Here is a 21,020-nt window from a genome sequence, read left to right as displayed (position 1 = left end):
AAAAGAGTAAACACGGAAATTTATACGACTCGGAAGACAATCAAAGCTTACATGTATCTTTTGGTATTGTACGAAATTCCAAAAGATCATGATAGACAAAGCCCAGATATAGAGAGCACATTTCTCTCTATGACCAAGACAGATAACCACTCCGTAATTACTTACCTTGCAAACTACATTATTTAGATATATCATAATAAAATTATCTATAATTAAATATGATCTGAAAATAAATAAATAAACAAATTGCGTACCGTTGTTAACATGCAACCTCAAAGTAAGGTATATTGAGAAACATATTGAAAGCGTCATGTTATTAATGTTAACTATGTATTACTATACATCTTTATTTGCTCTGGTCATTCTAAAATCTGTTTCATATTAAACTGGTTCTGCGTTTGTCCCGTATTTACAACTCGATAACTCAACTGCATTTCTATTGATAATGACGCTGGAATCTCCGTTTAAAGAAGTATTGTATGTCTTCCCATTGTGAAATGAGGTTCCTGCGTCTAATGTATTCTGTCTGTAACTTCTAGACCTGCGCAGACAACCGCACAAAGTTTGTTTGAATGTTTCCTTGAAGTTACGTGACATGAATGTATACACAACCGGATTGACACAGCTATTAGAGTACGCCATAATGTGAAGCGCCTCACGGATGTGCTTATGGTGATCGATATTGAGATCAGGCAAAATCTTGAATCCTACGAGAACGTTGTTGATGAGTAGAGGTGCCCAACAGATAATGAAAATGATGATAATCGCTACCAGCATCTTGATAACCTGAAATAGAAATAAAACACATCAGTTACACAGTTGTTTTCCGATATCACTTGCTGACAAATGATGATGATGACGAAAAAAAAACCCAGTCGCCTACTTGATGTTGATTGCAGTTTTATAGCAATATCATTTTAAGTGTTGAGTGCTTAATACATTTTGAAAATTACACTTATGTTTATATAAAGTAATGAGTTTATTCATCCAGACAACAATAATAGATCATCATATTAAACTATTTCTATTGAAGAACAGAAATTTACGTTTCCTGTTTTAATGACGTGCAACAGAAACACTGATCTATGAGGCAAAGCTTGCGATGTTACCGACGGTAATATACAATAGTTAAGAGACACGCAATAACCACTCATGTCAACTTTAATGGTACTTAAACAGATTTTGTCAGACCTAAATGTTTTTGAGCAGTCGACCATATCTAAAATTTAAAACCTGAATAAACAGGCAGTAAACCAAACTTTAATTTATGTTATAATTTGTAATTCCATACTTTTTCGAAATAGCTTTGAGAACAATTACATTATTGAAAAATAAGCGTGGAAACTGATTTAATGTACGGTATTTTTATAGCGAAGAGGTAATATTACGGTTAATAAAAAATTTTGATAAAATATTAGAATTGTCCATTCATCTGCAGTTTAGCTTTACGATATGTTACAGGCATTGCGTATAACATTTGATGTACAAGATTAAGTGAAACATGGAAACAGAAATGACAGAAGTTAATTTTGAATGATTGAATAGACACATAGGCCTTGTAAAAATGAAACAAAAAGTCTGCATGTCTCTGGCTTAGGGGAAAATATGCAAAATAGTATGGTGATTGAAAACATATTTGATATATTCCATCTTTGCATATTGTAAAGTTAGCTCCGTTGCGGGTAGGTATCCGTTGTGACGTCATTATTTTTCGGGCGTAATTCATGTTGTTTTCTACGAAAAATATGACGTTAGGCCCGCAAACAATCGACGTCACGATTAATACCTACCCATAATGACAGATAACACTGTAATATGTAAATAAAGAATAATGATACTTTTTATACACGATGTTGAGTCGTATTCATGCAAGTTCTATGATAGGACGTTGTCTTTGTGGAACAATAAAGAACGCAGCTCGAACGCGCCGAAGGCCTTTTCGCGAAGCAAACCCTTGTGATAGAGATGTCTCGATAACGTTAATCTATGAAAATCATCCATATATATAGATTTGGAAAACTTTCTCGGTAACAGTAAACGGAAATCATAACAAGATCCAACATTGCGCAAGACGGAATAAAAAGTCACACTCTCGTGTGATTACAAACAATTTTGAAAAAAATTCAAAATGAAAAACATTAGTGAAAGCTGAACCTTCCATTTTAATTTTGTTTTTAACTCAAGGCTATAATTCTAATATAAAATGGTTTCTAGTAGTATAGTAAGCCAATGACACAAGTATTAAACAACAAGAACCATACATCGATAAAAGTTCAATCACCGGGTCAGGGTAGATAACACTTACGTCGTTAGAAATTCACTATTTATCCCATAACTATGCATGTTTCACAATGGAAAACCTATGTGATAAATTCCATAGCAGTTGGTTATCGTTTATGTTTACACACTCCAGTGTGTAAACACCTACGGCGCCTCTGATTGGTCAACTCCAAGACCTCTTGATTCCGATTGGCTCTCAAATTCGGGTTACTTTTCATAGGGCATTTTCTTTTAAATAGCATTTATTTATTGTTTAAACAGGTAGTTGCTTATTCAAAGTATTAAACAATAGATTATTGGCTCTCTATTAAGGCACTATATTTTATGGCGGGAAGATATCACTACACATTGTATGATGGTAAGTTTCCCTGAATGAAGACGAGAAAATGGTCACCACGGTATAAATATAGAGTTAAAGTTATGGGATGCATAAGTTCCCCAACACGTGACTGTTGTGTATCATGTTTACTAACTCTCGTTAGTAAATTTTCAAATCTTGAAAAGACACTCGCTAAAGCTCGTGTCTTTTCTAATTTGAAAATTAACTAACTCGAGTTTGATAAACATGATAAACAACAGTCACTTGTTAGAAAAACCTCTTTATATTTACCTGACATTTCAACTGTTTTCATAACAATTAATAACGACACGTGTTATTATGGATATATGTACTGGTTTCTGATTCTTGTCTCATCACGTAAGATATTCGCGATAAGGAAAGGAAACAAACAAAATCTTAAAACCTCCACCTCTGAGTAAACAACATTGCATGTTGCCCCTCCCAGCACGATACATGGGAGGATCGGTATAATTTCGGTAATTGACCTGACAAAAGCAGTTTGAGATATGATCTCACTATTTCAACATTTTGAAGATCCCTGGAGAAATACGTTATTGGTTTTCACTTTTATATTGAAACATTGATGAGGTCGTTATAAGACAAATTAACGGTTAATATCACGAATGACACAGAAATACTACTTGTAGCTTCATCTCATCCCGTTTTATAAAAATTTCTCAAAATCCTCAAAGATCAGGATTATTGGAAAATATTACCATTGTATAACATGTAGTTGGTCCCTCTTAAGTTGCTAATAAAAATACTTCAAAAAGTGGATATTTTGGCGTGTGGATATTTTCGCTACTTCAGCTCTCAAACTGTTCGTGATATGTAACTGATTCTAGTACCATCTATCCCCTACCCTATACCCCTACCCTCTATTCCTACCCCTACTCCTACTATCTACCCCCTACCCCTACCCCTACCCTCTATTCTCTACCCCCTACCCTTTTCCCGTACCCTCTATCCCCTACTCCCTACTCTCTACTCACTTCCCTTACCCTCTACGCTATACCTCTACTCCTACTCCCTACTCTCTACCCTACCCCCTACTTCTACCCTCTACCTTCTACCCTCAATCCTCTATCCCTACCCATTCCCGTACCCTACTCTCTACCCTATATCCTTATCCCAACCCTCTAACCTCTACCTCTATCCCATACCCTCTACCCTTACTCCCTACTCTCTTGCCACTACCCTTACCCCTACGCTATACCTCCCCGTACGCTCTATCTTCTACCCTCTACCCCCTAACTCTACCCCTACCAATACCCCTACCCTCAATTATCTACCTCTACCCTCTCCCGTTCCCTCTATCACTACCCTCTATCTTCTACCCCTACCATCAACCCTCTTGTCGGATTTTCCACATGTGCACCACATGCCGATATTTGTACTTATTGATATATTCGTTCTCGCATATAGATAAACGGAGACGTTTTGTCACTCAGAGGAAAATATTTTTTCTTTTGTGGCAAGCAAAAGAAATATTCCCTATTTTTGAGGGACTTCGTGAAGGTGGTATAATACATTCCACGCTGCTAATAATTTTATTTACAGTATGCGGTATAAAATATATTCTTAAATATATGTTTATTTTTAGATAAGGAAGCAACAAGAGATTTCACGAATTGAAAAAGGAATATACTAAGCAATTAAAAAATATATAATGTCCATTTCTAATGATAACGCAAAATTTGCTATTTATTAGTTATAGGGACAAACACACAATTTAAAACACGGATTGCTTCATTGTCGATTCCTGAAATTAGGATAATACAGCTGAGTGTAATTATCATTGACAATGTGATGACAATAATACATTAGCGATTGAATACATAGGACATCAGAAAACAACAGTTCTTGTTTACAATTGGTGTATTGTATCAGCAGTTAATGGAACAATGTGTCAGTTGACTCGCGTGATATCACGCGATACATCATGTCAAATTCTGAAGATGTACTCAATGTAAACAAATGACCTTATTATACGAATGTGTTATTTATCATTATGTATGAATTCTTTCATTTCACGTCATTTTTCTGTGTTGTTTTAATCACAGTAATGGTAGTGTCCATTGATAATAATGTTGCCATTGTGTACCGAGTGATTCATCTTCAGTTCCCGACGGGCGCTTTGTTTTTATACTTTTATCTGGATATCGCATGTGCTTAAATACACCACTGTTACATTTATCTGTTCTGTTAAGGAAAACACCCACAACCTTTTGTTTTGGTTCGAACATTCTATAAACAGTGCGTTATAATCTATTTGATTTAATTTACTTCTATGCTGTTGTATGGCGATACAGTATATTTTGGATTCCACTACAGAATTCGTGATATAAAAATGGAGACATCAGCTATCTGCATCGTTGATGACTTTATCGGGTTCTTGACGCAGGTTTGCTATTTTCTGAGTACTACAACTATATATTTTAGGGTAATATTTGTTTTAACATCAAATTAGCAGCTAGGTCATATAAGGACGTGTCAAAGTTTGGTGATGGTACAACTCTGTGGTAAGACGATTCGAAAGGTTATTAATGCATCACGCACAACACTGGTATCATATCCGTCTCGGTTAGTGAATATCTTCTTAGTTATCGAATGATTTGAGATTGTACCCAAATATCTTGAAACAGTCTTAACTCTAAAGAGTCTTACATGTAACTTTAGACTTCAGCCAATCACAGATGACGTAACAAAAAAGTTATGTCATTTTTGATTGGCTAAGCTAAGTCTTAGTCTGTTTCATGCCCCGAGACCTGATCAACCTCGACTTTTAAATACAAATTTCCTTATCAAAGAAGAAGAACGCAACCACTGAATCATAGCACATGGCCCCAATTGCGTTGGACCTTTCATAATCCTATGTAAATCTTTCTAGCATGTAAACTAGCCAATCGGCATTCTTCAATGATGTGAGATAGCTACTTTACCAAGGATTTCTCGAAATGTGTATTAAGCTGAGAACACATATTCTTACCAACCGAAACACTTATCTGTTCTCTTCAGAGTGCTACTTAAATGACTTCAAAGAAATAATTTGTATATATTCTATTCAACCAGGAAGATGCATTCAGATTCTTCTAGTGCAAAGTCTGGAATATTCCATTTTAGAATTTTACAGGTAAATTTGTTTGCCCTCCTTACTGACCATTAGTTCGCATTATAGTATCGTGTTACGTTGGTATTTGTAACTTGTGAATAGAAAAAAACGTAGATATTTCAACTAGTTGGAAATACAACATTAAAGGTGAATTATATTAAATTAAAATGTCACTACGGATGTTTAATAATTCAAATCTTCGCCAGAAGAAAAGATTGTCTGTTCTACTATTGGGATTTTAAGTACAGTAGCATTGAGATAAATTACTCCAAATTAAGTATTTAGTTCTTCTGTTATACGTGGCTGTTTTCTATTCTCCCTGATCAGTATATAGAATGAAATACGCGGAAGATCGCTATTTTAAGAGGTTAGATCAAGTACATCTACAGAAAGTCGACATTCTAATCAGCAAGATATAGTCAACGTGTAGAGTGTCGTTATTTTGTTGAGTAAAATAAAGTACCTGTAGAGAAGGCAGCAACACTACAAAGCAAGATAAAGTACAGACTCTAAAACCAAAGAAGTGTATTTTTCTTCTAGTTAGAAACATATTGTTTAGGTGATGCTATTTATCAACATACATTTTGATCGCAATTGCACGTTGATGCCATAATAGAGTACTATTACCAGACGGAAATTGAATTTGAAATTAGATTGAGCAAAAGGAAATCGATTCATGAAATGGGGTTTTGGAACGGAAATCTTTAAGTATGTATTATTCAACCGTACGTATCAATGCTAGGAGTTGAAGGATTGAAGCACACGAGCCCTGGACTCACAGCAGGACGACTGCCTATAGACTGTAACCAACGACAATTTCTAACATCAATTTGGGCCGTAAACGCGCAAAGTGCACTCGCTGATGAGATTCTGTGTAGACTATAACTGTAAAGGTTTACAAGATAATGGATCTGTGCCATAAGATTGAGTATATTACTGACCGATAACATTGGAGGGAAGAGCATAACATAAAAAGGTAAAGTAAGGATATATGGAGGCTGATGCTACAAAAGTGATGTACAGAGATAATTTAATGAACAGATGGCCTATTTGAAGGTATTTTATTTAAGCCAGCGATGTGGAAATCTCTGAATTTTTTATAACAAAATAAATACTAGATAATTGGTCATATATGTAATAATGTCTATCAACAGTAGAATGATTACCAAACGGTGTAGGAATGAAGCCTGTGTTTTATAACAAATACCGATTCTTGCTGGTTTGCTTTTATAAATGGTTAACGGTAATGATACTTTGGGTCGAGGTAATGGATTTTGAGGACTTCATTCTCCACGAGTTTTCAGATGACACCAATGAAGCATTTTAAAGGACAGTGGTTTAGCTGTCCAATAAACAGTATTTCCAATTCGGTTTCAATCCAACCACCTAAAGGGACAATTCAATGAGGTTAATTCTGTTACATAACCACGAAGCAAAATATGACATAAATGTATTGTTCTATATTCCTTATGAAACATAAAACATGAAATATTGACAAATTCCAAGACATTGTAAAGTATTTTGATTGATACTGTTGAAATTCAAAATCGTTGATCAATACGATTAAGTAGGTATAACATGTATGCTGTACCCATACCCGAGCCAAAATCACGTTAATCAAATGCAATACATAACCACTGAGGAGTTGGTGAAATTATATTAGACAAGAACGTGCATCGAATAACATAAACACATTACTGTATGAGCGATTTAAGTAGTTCTAGACAAAAAAATATTTACTACACTGGCAAGGGCTAAGGTTCGGCATAGAAGATGTCCGGCCACAATGTGTAATGGCGGTTTCAACATGTCATACATTTCGCTACAGTGGGCTTTTCTGACATATCACAGTAAAACGAACTAATCTAATTTCCGTTAGAACTGATTTGTTTCTGATATAAATGCTAATTTAAATGTAATCTTAGACTGAATTGTCCTTTTAAAGTTGTTTTAAACAAATGAGTGAAATTTCAAGAAAATTGTGTACTTGACTGTTTACTAAAATGACACCTCATGATTACACCGTCTTTGCTAATATGCCTAGGATCATGCATTCTATGTACTTGTACTTCGCGTAATTCACGTTCAAATAAATGCTTCCATGGATAGACAATTTGTTACACAAAACACAAACATTTATACCTGTTTCTTGCTTTTATTGTCGTCCTTTGATTTCCTTGGCGTCGTTATGGTTACTGTATCGCTGGAGCCAGAGTTAGCTTTGCTGAGTTCGCCTTTTGATCTGAAGGGGAACAATACTGCAATTAATCAGTGTGTTGTTTTAATGTTCCCAATAGCAATAGGGTTTGTCGGTGTAAATCAGAAAGTCATACAACCGTGCATCGTACACGTAAAAGGAATGGCCACTTATCGAGGATAATCGGTGGAAATGTACTGGTTAGGCATCGCTGAACACGATTAAAATACCATAGAAAAGATTTAAGAGATTCGCTAAAAGGTTTGTTTTCAAACGATCCCTTAAGACCAATTTATTATCCGTTAAAGAAGAAAAATTATGCAGTTATTGTTAATTGGATGGAAAATCATTTATCACAATTATATAGGGTTATGTCAATCCAGTCAACTGATAAATCAAATTGTTAACAAGTGAAATGGTTCAATCTGCCTCAATAGAGAATCCGGCGATAGAGGATAGTTAACATAACGAGAACTCACTGTCATTGAAGGCTTGGCTTTTTTTTTGAAAATATTGTTGATTAATGATATTTTAAACTTTGCCAAATAAACTCATGAGATGCTAATAAAGGACACTGCTGTTTGATATTAATATGAATTTGTATTGACATTTCTTTTAAACAGTTAAAATTGGGTTTGCTACGTTTTCTAATTTTGTTTGTTATTAAGGGTGATGTTGGGTCAAACTGACATTTGAAAGCGAAAGACAAGACATGGACAAAGTTGTGAGATACACACGGACATAAAGAGTATGAACTTGCAAAATATGGTTTGATGTCTATGGATAAGAATAATTTTGCTTTAGCTTACGGACAAGACCAATATTACTACACACTACATAGAATAAGGAGATGCTTTTAGATACTTACCGATCATATCAATAATGATTTTAGAATTACGCACAAAGACAATGTTGTTTAATATTTATGGAAAAGACAATACTGCGTGATAATTATGAATAAACACAATGTTGCATGTTATTGATTTCCACTAACAATTGTGCCTTTTTCTTGTGAACAAACATAGCATTTCGATACTGACGACCAAAGACGATGTTATTTGACACTCAATGTAAAAATAATGTCACTCTGCTTACGAATAATGTTTGATACTTACGGACAAGGACAATTCTTGTCTCGAGGCGATATTCCAGAGCTCCTTACATATGTTGAGGTAAGCAAACGACATGATGATGACTGGTATGATAAGTATGATCATCAGCATGAACACCTCGTAAAGTATGGACACCCCCAGGGACTGGAAGTGCTTCTTACACCAAGTGGCCTTTCGGTTTATCCCCTGAATCTCCATATGCTCCTGTAGAATAACCAAATTATCATGTATTTCAGATTCCGCTCAACCAGAATAATGCATGCACCATCCCTTAAAGTAAGTCCTTGTGGTAATGTGCCGGGACATCTTAACCACTTGGCTATTGGTGCATTATGCTAGGAGAACAATCGTACTGGAATTCCTGCTTGTTTGGTTCATTACAGTTATGTTCTATAAACAACCATTGTCAAGTTGTATTTATTGTAACATCACCATCACCAACTGTCATAAAACATACAATGTGTGAGCTTGGATGCTAATACATAAAGGTTCAGATCCATAAAAACACCAATATACATATATGTACTATTGACATTGTGGTAAATGTCGCATGAAATATCACACGTTTTGAAAGAACCGCCGCAATCAACGCCATGTTTCAAACATCCGGGTAATATCGGAAAACCGAGTTGCATTACGTGACCGATATCGTCGAATTCCGTATATATAACAGAACCTCCCGCGTCGTCTCACGTGGCCATCATCGGCAATACCCGTAAAGATCGGAAAAGATCGGAACAGTTCGGCGACCTCCAAGCTATTTTAAACGTGTACACATTAAATATCAATATTTATACTAAATTTAATAACTCTACAAAAAATTACATGATTCAAAATTAAGTAACTTTTCTAACGCCCTACCCAGTAATTTTACATAAAATGTATCTGTAATATAGAAAGTTTACAGTTTGTAAGAAACCCACCTTCAATTCCTGAATATCGCAATTAGTTGTACTATGATTATAACAGTAGATATCGCACTTTACGTAGAGTAACCCTTTGATAACGTGGGTGGCAGGCTAAAGTTAAACTGATGTGCTCTTTCATAAAATCTCTTTTTATCGGTGGTTTTAATAAACAGAGGTGGCCGCTTAAGACAGCTTTCAACTGTAAAACTTCTAAATGGATGTTATCTGGATCATTCTAATTTGAAGGAGCTAAATCATGTAGAATGAGAATTAAAACAACGCTCCGTACCACAAAATGACTACTGAACATTTAAATGATCAGTCTGAATGTCGGAAATCAAATAATGCCAATTTATCAATACACTTGATTAACAACGCCAAATCTGTCTCCATGGGAATATAAAAAAATGAAATGATGACAATATTTCCGTGTACAAAAGCTAAAGTTACTGACGTATTTCCGTGACGAGGAAGCAATTTGTAATTTAGAATAAAACAAGAGAGTAGTGTGACATCACTATAGCTCGGTGTCAATATTTATGGTAGCGGCTTCACCGGCGGCATCCGGTATTTGGATTTTACTGTCGCTGCAATTGCTGATTGAAACATAACCTTACAAGAGTTGAGCGCGGCGGTGTCAGGAATACAATATCTGAGAGGGATGGCCGACCCTGTGGCGAAATAGTTATGTGTCACTTGGAGTTATTAGCTTGGAAAATGTGACAAACGTCGGGCCAATGCCGTCAACAATCAAGTGTCGCCACCTCCACCGATTGCTCACAACATACCTCTAAAAGAAACCCACGCCGTTATTTGATTGGAAACATGGAAGCAAATAATGAAATTTAGGTATTCCATTTAGAGACGATATCTGGAGACCGACACAATAATTCAATCTAGAGGCAATATTTCATTCCACGTCAACTCGAGATATCTACAAATGCTTCAGGATCCATTCTGGGTACGATTTTAAATTGAATTTCGAAAACTTAATAGGAATTTAGATTGACACTTAAATCAAACAATTAACGTTTAGTCACACCTTCAGTGATATCTATCGTATGGGCACCACATATTGACCTGGCTGGAGAAAGGAGCCATCGATTGCGAGACAATAGAACCGAGCTAGTTTAGCACTGAACTACATAGTGTTCGATTATGAATACCTGGCATCATGCCAAAGTTGTGTTAGTTGTTCTGAATTTTGATCTACCAGCCAATAAGGTAAATAAATAGATAAATAAATAAATAAAATAAATAGATACAAAAGAAAGTAAACAGGTTTCTCCCTGAAGAACTGGTGCTTCAGAGACGGTAAAATTGGTACTGGTTACATGTGTTGTAGTAATTATCAAAGTTTTGATAAATTTTATATCTTTAAAATGTTAGGAAGCATTACTTTACCAGATGCACATCTTCTGTTGTTCAGTTCAAAGAAAATATGATTGTGTTTTTCACTCATGGGACCTAAACACCTACCAGCACACATATAAGAAACCCAATACACAACTACGACGGAACTACGGTGTCGCGAGTAGCTCGGAAATAATGCATGATTTGGGAGTCAATATGAAATTCCTTCTATAACGTTATTACCAGAAATCTAATTCAATGCCGAGAACAGTTTTCCAACAACTTAATATAGTTTAATTTATTTTCTGTCGATAATTATTCTGTCGAAAATTTATATTGGCTCAGATTAATAACATTAATTTCACGTAGCTAAAACAATGTCCCCGTTAGCATGATTTTGATTGACTGACACAAATGAAAGCAAGTCCGTCAAGAAGTTTAGGATTTCACATAGTGTATTAAAAATTGAATTATAATTAATAAATCAAAATATTATTAAACTTTTATTCACAAGTATAATTGATATAAGATATCAGCCGATGTAATAAAAATATGATTGTAGAATTAATTACTCAGAATTAATTGCTATTTCGTTTTGTTATCCGTTTTCAATAAAAGATTCTCCAGAGAACCAAAGGGGAGATAACCGATTTAAATTCGACCTTTTAATTGACATTAATAATCAAGCATTTTATGATTTGATTTCGACCAAATTAACGTAAGTTGTCAATCGTCTACCATCCGAAAACGATTTTTTTGTGTGTTGAGCGACAAACGACAGATATTAACAATGTTTTAGGAAGAAGGTTTGTAAAAGTTAATTAGGACCTAATGTCTGTACGCGTTGCCAGGGTTCCCTAGGGAGTCCTACCCCTGATTTGTTGGGTTGTTGTGTCCGTCCCCATAGAACCGTAGATGTCGCTACGTCTAGCACTTAATTATAGGCGATCCAATCATCTGTGAAGAACACAGCAATTGCTTCGTTCAATCAAACTATCACGATATGATGAAGAGTGTTGAGGGTAATTTACTGGTTAGGTAATGCCATGTCTGCCACCGACCTTACGATGGCTCTCGGTCCGCTTTATTATGTCTCTGCTATTTGTAATATAATTTTTGCGGACTTTGGTGGAAATAAAGTATTGGGATAGTTCTCGTCTCCAGTGAGGGATAAAGAGTCCATCTACATCAGAGTAAGACTTTATCCCAATAACATCAACGAAGATGGCGGAATACATCAACCGTCCTCCATCACTACTGTGAGTGAGTGACGTAGGCACGCCATCTAACGCCAATAACTAGACTGACAATGATAGACATTAATCATCTAAAGCTCTCGATGAACTTAACAACTGATTTGTGATTACAAGTTTATAATTATGAAATTAAGTTCGAGTCCCATGTTGGGCAGTTGCCAGGAACTGATCGCTGGTCGGTGGTTTTTTCTCTGGATACTTCGGCTTCCCTCCACCAACAAACCTGGCACGTCCTTACATGACCATTACTGTTAATAGGACGTTTAACTATAAAACAAACAGGTCCCTTGGTTAGTTGATTTGACTTTACGACCTATGATCAACTAGTGTCAGGACGGCCTACCCTGTATGCAGTATGCTGTGTGTGCATGTTTGTTTTGGAAGGCTGCGGTTGTCTGCTTTTTATGCTCGATGGAATTATAATTTTTATGGAATCTTTTATAAATGAAAACATTATGAAATCATGAACCAATCCTATGATGTTTCGGCGACTTTACAAACGACGCCCGATGTCATTATTATCAATTTACATTATGAGACGATAACTTATTTTAAGCCATTGAAAATGCTTATTACAAGCAAGATTTGTTCATTTCATGCTGATTTGTCTTAGGATTATGTAGCATCATTCAGACATTCTACATGACCCTTTCATATTTGATTTCATATGCACAAGGATTTATCAACTTTCAGACAATTTAAAACAAATAGAATGTTGACGATAAAAGAAAAAAAGCATTTCTTTTGCACTCTGAGATATGCAATTACTTACCCGACCAATGATAATTGGCGATGCCAACAAGAATGACGCCACCCACAGAATGCATATAAGTCGTTTAGCCCTTCCGACTGTACAGACGTACTTTGCTCTGACAGGATGTATGATAGCATAATACCTGAAATATAAAAAAGAAGCCAAAAATGGATTTCATTTCTTTTTCCCGTTGTGTATGTTACTGTTGTTATCCCCAAAACATAGAAAATATCAAAGATTTGTCACAAAAATCTTCATGACATTGAATGATTCGCCATGACTTGCAAAATATAAACACTTATTGTTTAAAAAAAAATCATATTAATTGAACTCTGATTTAACAATCACCTCAGGTGCAATACTATTGAAAAACAAAACTAGATATCATTGCAAAATAAAACAGAGATAGAAAAGGAAATTTTATATTGTCATATCATATTGCCTAAAATGTATAGAAAATATACATAAAACTAGACTCGTAACGAACGGTTTGTTCTTTTTAGCGGCTTGTATTGCTCTAGTCACTACCAGACATTGTTGACAGGCCATCTTAGAAGCAACATAACAAATATCCGAACATCAATAACACACCATGACGTTGGTGTTCAGTCATGGCGTCTTACCGCCTTGCATAGACATATAAAAATCTTGACGATGATCAGTCTCAAGGAATTCCACTTTTTCATATAAATGTGCACTCCGACCTTACACCAGACCTATTCGTCAAATTGTCAAGACAAGATTTTACACCGGAAATATTATAATGTGTCTGTATTTCAAAAGCATAGAAAACGCTTTAAAACACTGTATCATGCTCAATGTTCGTCATCGGCTACAGATAGGTCTGAAGTGTGATAAGATGTTGTTCCACCAAAAAATTCAATGGATATCTGTATGAGTGTGTGTAACGTCCTACGAACAGCCTTTGTAGTTTAAAGGCAGACTCTCTTGTAAGTGATCGGTTTTGATTGTGGTGAATGCAATGTTCATGTTGAAATAATAGATATCATGCAGTTTATATAGTGTTAACTCTCCTATGTGCATTGCCAAATACACCAATCAGCACATCCCACCAGATCTCACTCACTTAACGCTGAACCTGAAGCAGAAACTACCATGCAGCAAATAACCTTACTAACAGGAGAAACTTGAGGCAATCCCTCGGGGGACATAAATGAATAATTAAGTATTCATGAAGGAAAACTAAAATGCAATGTACAGTCGCTTTAATATTTAAGAAACATGTAGTGTTCTAACATTTTACTACACAGAGAACAATCGAAGTGTCACCATTTCCAACTGAGGAGTTTGCAGACTCAAAGTAACTGAATGTTGAAAATAAACCATTTCAATAATTTCGCTAATATTCTTTGTCTAAAAATTCAAACAACTGTCTTCAATAATGAAAAAAAAAACTGAATAAAGCGCAAATATTATCAATTCTTGCTTCAAGATAGATGTTCCAATGAGATATTGATTTGATTAAGACAAAACCGAAATGATATTTTATCAATACTATCTAATTTTTCCGTGTGTTTTGAGATAGAAGAAATGCTTCGAATGTAATATACGCTATAAAGATGCATTACTTTCTCTCATCAGATAACCGAGTGTGTTAAATGTTAGGGCTAAATATATCTTCACTCGAATCTAAACTTCGCATTTTCACAACCGAAAAATGTCACTTTTATAAGGTTATGATAAACTTCCATTTCTGTTGAATGAATCTTTTGACCTTTTCAAAAAAACAAATGCGTATTATTGACTATGAACAATCAAATAAACTGTGCGGAAATGACGAAGTAATCACATTACTTCTACTTATCTCGCCATCTAATGAACATTTGTTGTTCTTTTATAGGCTACAATGTTCTACAAAGGTAGAAGGGAAAACTTTCCCCTGAAAGTAAAATGTGACTTAACGTGAGATTTTTTATCTGTTTTTTCTTCAAAATTGGTTCTTTAATTGCATTATCTCCGTTACCGCTGACTGACAGTTGACCTTTCTTCGATGTCCATGCTTAGCACTCACTATATGAGTTACTTTGGTTTGGTTTGATTTGTGATTTTAACGTCCTGTTAAAAACCAGGGTCATAGGGTCTAGGATGGCCTTCCCTTCGTAAGTAAATATCTGTGTGCTTTGAGAGGCTGTTAATGGGGTGTCTCTTTGTAATAATGGGACTCTTGTCCTTTTTATAGTGCTATCTCACCGAAGCAATCCGACAAAGTAAGACTAGTTAGTTGGTTGGTTGGGTTTATCATCCTTTTAACAGCCTAGACACTTAGTGAAAAGACTATTTGGCCTTTTGCAATATAGACTTGAGTGACCGGTTGCAGCCTTGTTTTATATTGCGAGTTTTTTCACGCAGTGTATAGTCATGCGCTATCACAAGGAGACAAAACAAGTTTATACCTCTCCCAAAACACACCCGTTATCTACAGGCGCATACAGAGGAAATGTGCACACGGCGAGAACATTTGTCTGAGGTTGTCATTAAAAGCACAAGATATTTAACTTTGGCAAATGGATTTAGAAATAAGAAATTACAGGTATTAACCTCTCGAAATATTTTAAAGCGTTTTCAGTATTCTACATTTATCTTCCTATTAATATATGTACTTAATAGTTCAATTGGCAACATGGTTCTCAGAAAACATTTATTGTTTTAAAGAAATAAAAAGGACATTCCATGAAGGAAGTTATGAATTAAGAGTACGTAGACCTCGTGAACTTGACAGCAGTTGTTCAAAGAAGGAAACGCGACGTTATACTTCATAAACGGAACGATAGCAATATGCCTTGGGAATGAACATGACAAACCTCGACACAATGGTGTCATGGTGAAGATTGTTTGACGATTAAATAAAAAGGTTCATTTATCATGGAAATTTCTAAAGAAACGGCTGATTGTACTCATGAAGTAAGAAGATTCGATACAAAATTATTTCTGTTTTTAGACAACGATTTCCACCTTTACTTTCGCTTTACATACATACATTTTTACCTAATACAATTTATGTCAGGTAAAAAACCACAAAGTTGTTGTCTTTCAGCTTTAATTCTTTTTCTATCATCCTTAACCGTCAATATATTTCTTTGATCTTTTAGTTCCAATTCAAAAAACAAATATTTACATTGCTATATTAGCTCGCTCCAATAGCTTGTGGTCTTGTTAGCAATCGCATTTGAAAGCTTCAATTATATTTGATGGGTTATAATATATATTTTTTTTTACTGAGAGTGTCATTCTTTGTATTCGTTTTGGTAAATTTAGTAATGTTTTTGTAATACTACAGGCAGTGGAACGTCACCTAGCCTTTATATGTATAACCACATTAGGGCCGCGTACCTCTATTATAAAGGCACTCCCAACAGGGCTGTGTGCTAAAAGGAATACACACTTGTAAGCCTTGTACCCATTTATGGACATTTGATAGAGTGCTTTATGATCTAAATAGACTACTGATATATACATTTTTTTGTACAACCTGTTATTCATCGGCATTCGGCGTCACGGTATTATATATAGCCATGATATTCAGGAAGAAAGTATGTCAAACTGCTTCATTTGATATTTACATTTTAAACTCAAAAGACATACAAGAATTGTTTTCTTCGAAAGTTATTCATGGTGATATTTTGAAATCATCACCTTGGTTATAAGATGCACCTAAATGCCATATAGCCTGTAGTTTGTTTACTTAAACCATCATATTTTAATGGCGACTTAATTACGCTTTTTTTTATTCCTAACGACTAATCCAAGGCGACTTAAATTCTCGATTTGGACTCGTATGGTTCTTAAAAACCTATGTTTGGTCATTTTAGGACCATTTAGTGTCATTTGACTCTACATGAAGTCAGTAATTTTTGCGACATCTTTTTGGTTGCAACTTTCGCAAATACGCGAAAGATCGCACGCGAAAACAAGTTGGTTTCCATTTTATTCTGATCGGAGGCTAAAACATTATCATTCTATCTCAAAATCAAATAAATTCCACTTTCATCACTGCACTTTGACCTATTCATAAACCATGAACCCAGAAGTAGAAGTAACTTAACGTCTTTAACTGCATACGATATATATCTATATTCTAGGAATCCTGAAAGTAACTAGGTCAAAAATATTGATTCCTACACGTTTAGGCTTGCATAAGATAATATCATATTGTAAAAAATACTCATTTAAGATTCGATATATATCAAGAAAACCATCAGAATGACACTTTAAAATTTCTAAATCAGGAATCAATTACATCCACGCGATATATGCGTGAGGTGGGTAGAAATAATAGACAATGCGACACACCCACCACGGCTGTAATGATTTTTGAAATGTGGCATGTTTTTAGTGTCTTCAATTAGGCTATGATGTTACATTATTTTTTATAACTTGATACAGTTTGCCTCAATCAGACAAGAGCTAATTTCAATCTGAAATTGGAAACCTGATTCGTTCAGTGATTGACTTTCACGCCCACCATTTAAATTGCAAAATCATTTATATTGCATTGTGAAGGTTATGATGATCTAGAAAACCCATATAATATATATAAAAATGAAATATCGAAATGAAATATGATTGAATAGTCAAAATAGGATGGGTTATCATAGTATTTTTGTAATGGTGGACGCATATATTTTTTTTAGCTTTTATAGCCATTTGTGGTATACCTAATCATATTTTCTATACTCGGGAAACCAGGATATTAATCAGAGCATTTTGTAAAAGCCATTCGGTGGAACCTTGCTAAGTTCACCACTTCCTAATGCCATCGGTGATAGCTCTTTAAACTGAGAAAGTGTTTTATTAGTCTTGGTGTGATGAAAATGAAATTATGAAAACAATATCACATGCATCGGAATATTTAAATGCAAAATATGGACAAAATATGGACTAGTGACTTTTTTTCATTTAAGAAGTCTCGCAAATGCATATCATTGAACTCGATATAATTTGATATCATTCAGTTTGTGCCGTTTATTGACACCCAATTAACAGCCATGGTCATTTAATTAAGCCATACATTTTTCCCAAGCCTGGCATATCAGTTAATATTTGACAATATGGCTTACCATGCAGACGACCAAAAAGAGACGAAGAAAATTGTGATGTCCTCATCTGACAAGTCCGAATTGTACGTTGTGTAGCGATCGTAATATCCTGCCTATCAGGTCAGTAAGTCCTCCCATTATTCCCAAGAAATCTTTATGTTGTACAAAGACATAACATCATTTATGTCCAGGAGCAACGGGATAATCGCCGCACCAGGACCAGCATCCGAATTAGCGGTAAATTCAAGTCAACGGTTTCTAGACCAAACCGACAATCTACATACATAAAACTGTCTGCAGTGAAATAAGATAACCCGTGATTAATTATACAATATGTCGTCTGAATGTGAAAGGTAGTACGATAGTGTTTGGGGGTAAAATAAAGCCAGAGAATATCATGGCGGTTACTGAACCTATTTCTATGATTATTGAAGTTTGGGTAAAATATAACGAGAGAACATCCTTGCGGTCAATTACCCCTTTTTATAATTGTTAAAATCAAGGTTATTTATTAAAATATAACGAGAGATAATGACCGCGGTCAAGGAACCCTTTTCGTAATTGTAATTGTAAATTTATACAAGTATATTTTGTAGTAGTAATTGCAATTTGTAACCTAAAGACGTTTTATATTAATGTATCTGTCTACAAACAAATAAACCAGTCTTGCGATAGCTGACACAAGCTCTGTGTCACACATCGTGCTTCATTAGGTAACAGAAGACGATAATTGGGACAAGGTCAAATACGTAGTTACCGCCCCTGCACTAGTAATTAGTGTTGAGTTATGGTCTGATACTGTCAGCGTAATCAACATAAAAACGATCAGATGTAGACAATGGATGTAGTGGATCGATAAGGCGACCATTACGGACGACTGGAGATGTGTCACGTCTATCAAGGTCCTAATATAGGTAGTTGTGATGTATAAAGGGTAATTATAGTGATAACACATACTAATATACATCTACCACACTTCTGACATTAATATATAATAATAGTGATACACTGATGCACAAAAAATAGCCAATATTTACTTAAAATGCAATTTTTATCATCTCTCTCCTTGTCAGAGACAGATTTAAAAGAAGTTCCAAATTTCTTTACACATTGTCTATGTGTATGTATTGCAAACACAGAACATATGGAACTGACGCACCATGAATACCCAATCAGCAGGCTTCGAAACATTCGCCTCTCAACGAAATCTTCTGCACAAAAGGGGAATTCCAGAAATCTGTTTTTAGTTTGATTCTGTGGTGAGTCGTGTGAAACTAACTCCATCGTACCCGGTCCCACTCCCACTTTGACGAATGAGGAGGGATATATTTTTGAGTAGAGGTATTCACCTAAATAATGTTTTTAACCAACCAAAACTAATCAGGAATAACCGCTCTGATTGAAAACACATCTTGATCCCCACGTTTTTCTATAAACTAATCTATGTTACGTCAAGTTTATGGAGCGGCCTGGAGATCTTATGATTTTGATCAGATTGAAGGAATAACAGTTTTACACTATAATCTGATATCTGATAAAGTGTAGCGGTATTAAAAAGGGTCGATCACTGGTAGCTCAATAGGTAGAGTATTTGGCTAGTGGTCGGAGGTCCCAGGTTAGAATCCCAGTTTCTCAACTGCATTCTCTTCTCTCCTGTTATAAAGTTATAACAGATATATTATGTTGCTTGTATCAGACCTGTGCAACTGAAGGTTGATGAAAGTAGTGGGTCGTGCATAGGACCTGCTGAACTGCATGTTACTTGTGGTATAATTTTGTAAAACGATGGTAGGAAATTTTATAGAGTAATTTCAGTTTAATTCCTTGTGGAAATGAAGGTTTTCACTTGATAGGAAGTAACTTTTGTGAAATCGGGAGTTATTATCTATACCGAGCGATGCTAGACGTATAGGAACTCACTAATATCCCTGTCTTCCTGGGCGCGGTGACGCGTGTGTGACTATTGGGGATGGTCGATTGTTCCGCCATAACATGCATCACGTTGCCATCAGCGTTGATAGACAGTTTAACCCCCAAAGAAACCACAAACATGCCTTAACTTATCATGATAAGCCAGTCGTTAGGTATGCAATCTTGTATGCAATGTATGATCCATCGAAGCTGACACTTCATATTAAAAACCCGAGGGTAACGATAAAATAAACGCACTACATGGAGATGGTTATCACGTTGCATGTTGGGACATTTAGCGTGCGTGTGCATGAGTTCCCTTTTTACATCTTAATAGAACAGATTTCTGAACAGAGTTGAATCTGAACAAATGATAAACATTCCTATGATACGTTTGATAATGGTTATGTGAAAAAATGTTCGAATGAAAAATGGGAAATTCAATAGTTGTATGGCAACATACTGAAACTAGCTTATTTTCAAGACAACTTAGTTTCGTATTTTCATACCGTATTTAATTTTGCGATTTAAAATCAAAATAATTGTGTTTGTTACAATTCATTTTCGTGAATTCATATATCCCGCGAAATACCTGAAATGCAATTACATGTAAAAATAATCGGTGTGCAGTAATCTGTTATTGATTGAACATTGTTGTTTATCATTTCACCATCTCAATACAAAAATGTTTCAGTAATATTCGTATTTCAAGTGTATTTTAACTAACAGCTAATTTCCGG

The 21,020-nt window shown here is 35.2% G+C and overlaps 1 pseudogene; it reads right to left on the bottom strand.

Annotated features, from left to right (window-relative positions):
* LOC138326243 (QRFP-like peptide receptor) overlaps positions 1–21,020 on the bottom strand; it is a 46,666-nt pseudogene continuing 25,646 nt past the window's right edge.

Source organism: Argopecten irradians, chromosome 6, assembly GCF_041381155.1.
Source record: "Argopecten irradians isolate NY chromosome 6, Ai_NY, whole genome shotgun sequence".
Classification (NCBI taxonomy): Eukaryota; Metazoa; Mollusca; class Bivalvia; order Pectinida; family Pectinidae; genus Argopecten; species Argopecten irradians.
This window is presented reverse-complemented; position numbering and strand designations above follow the sequence as displayed.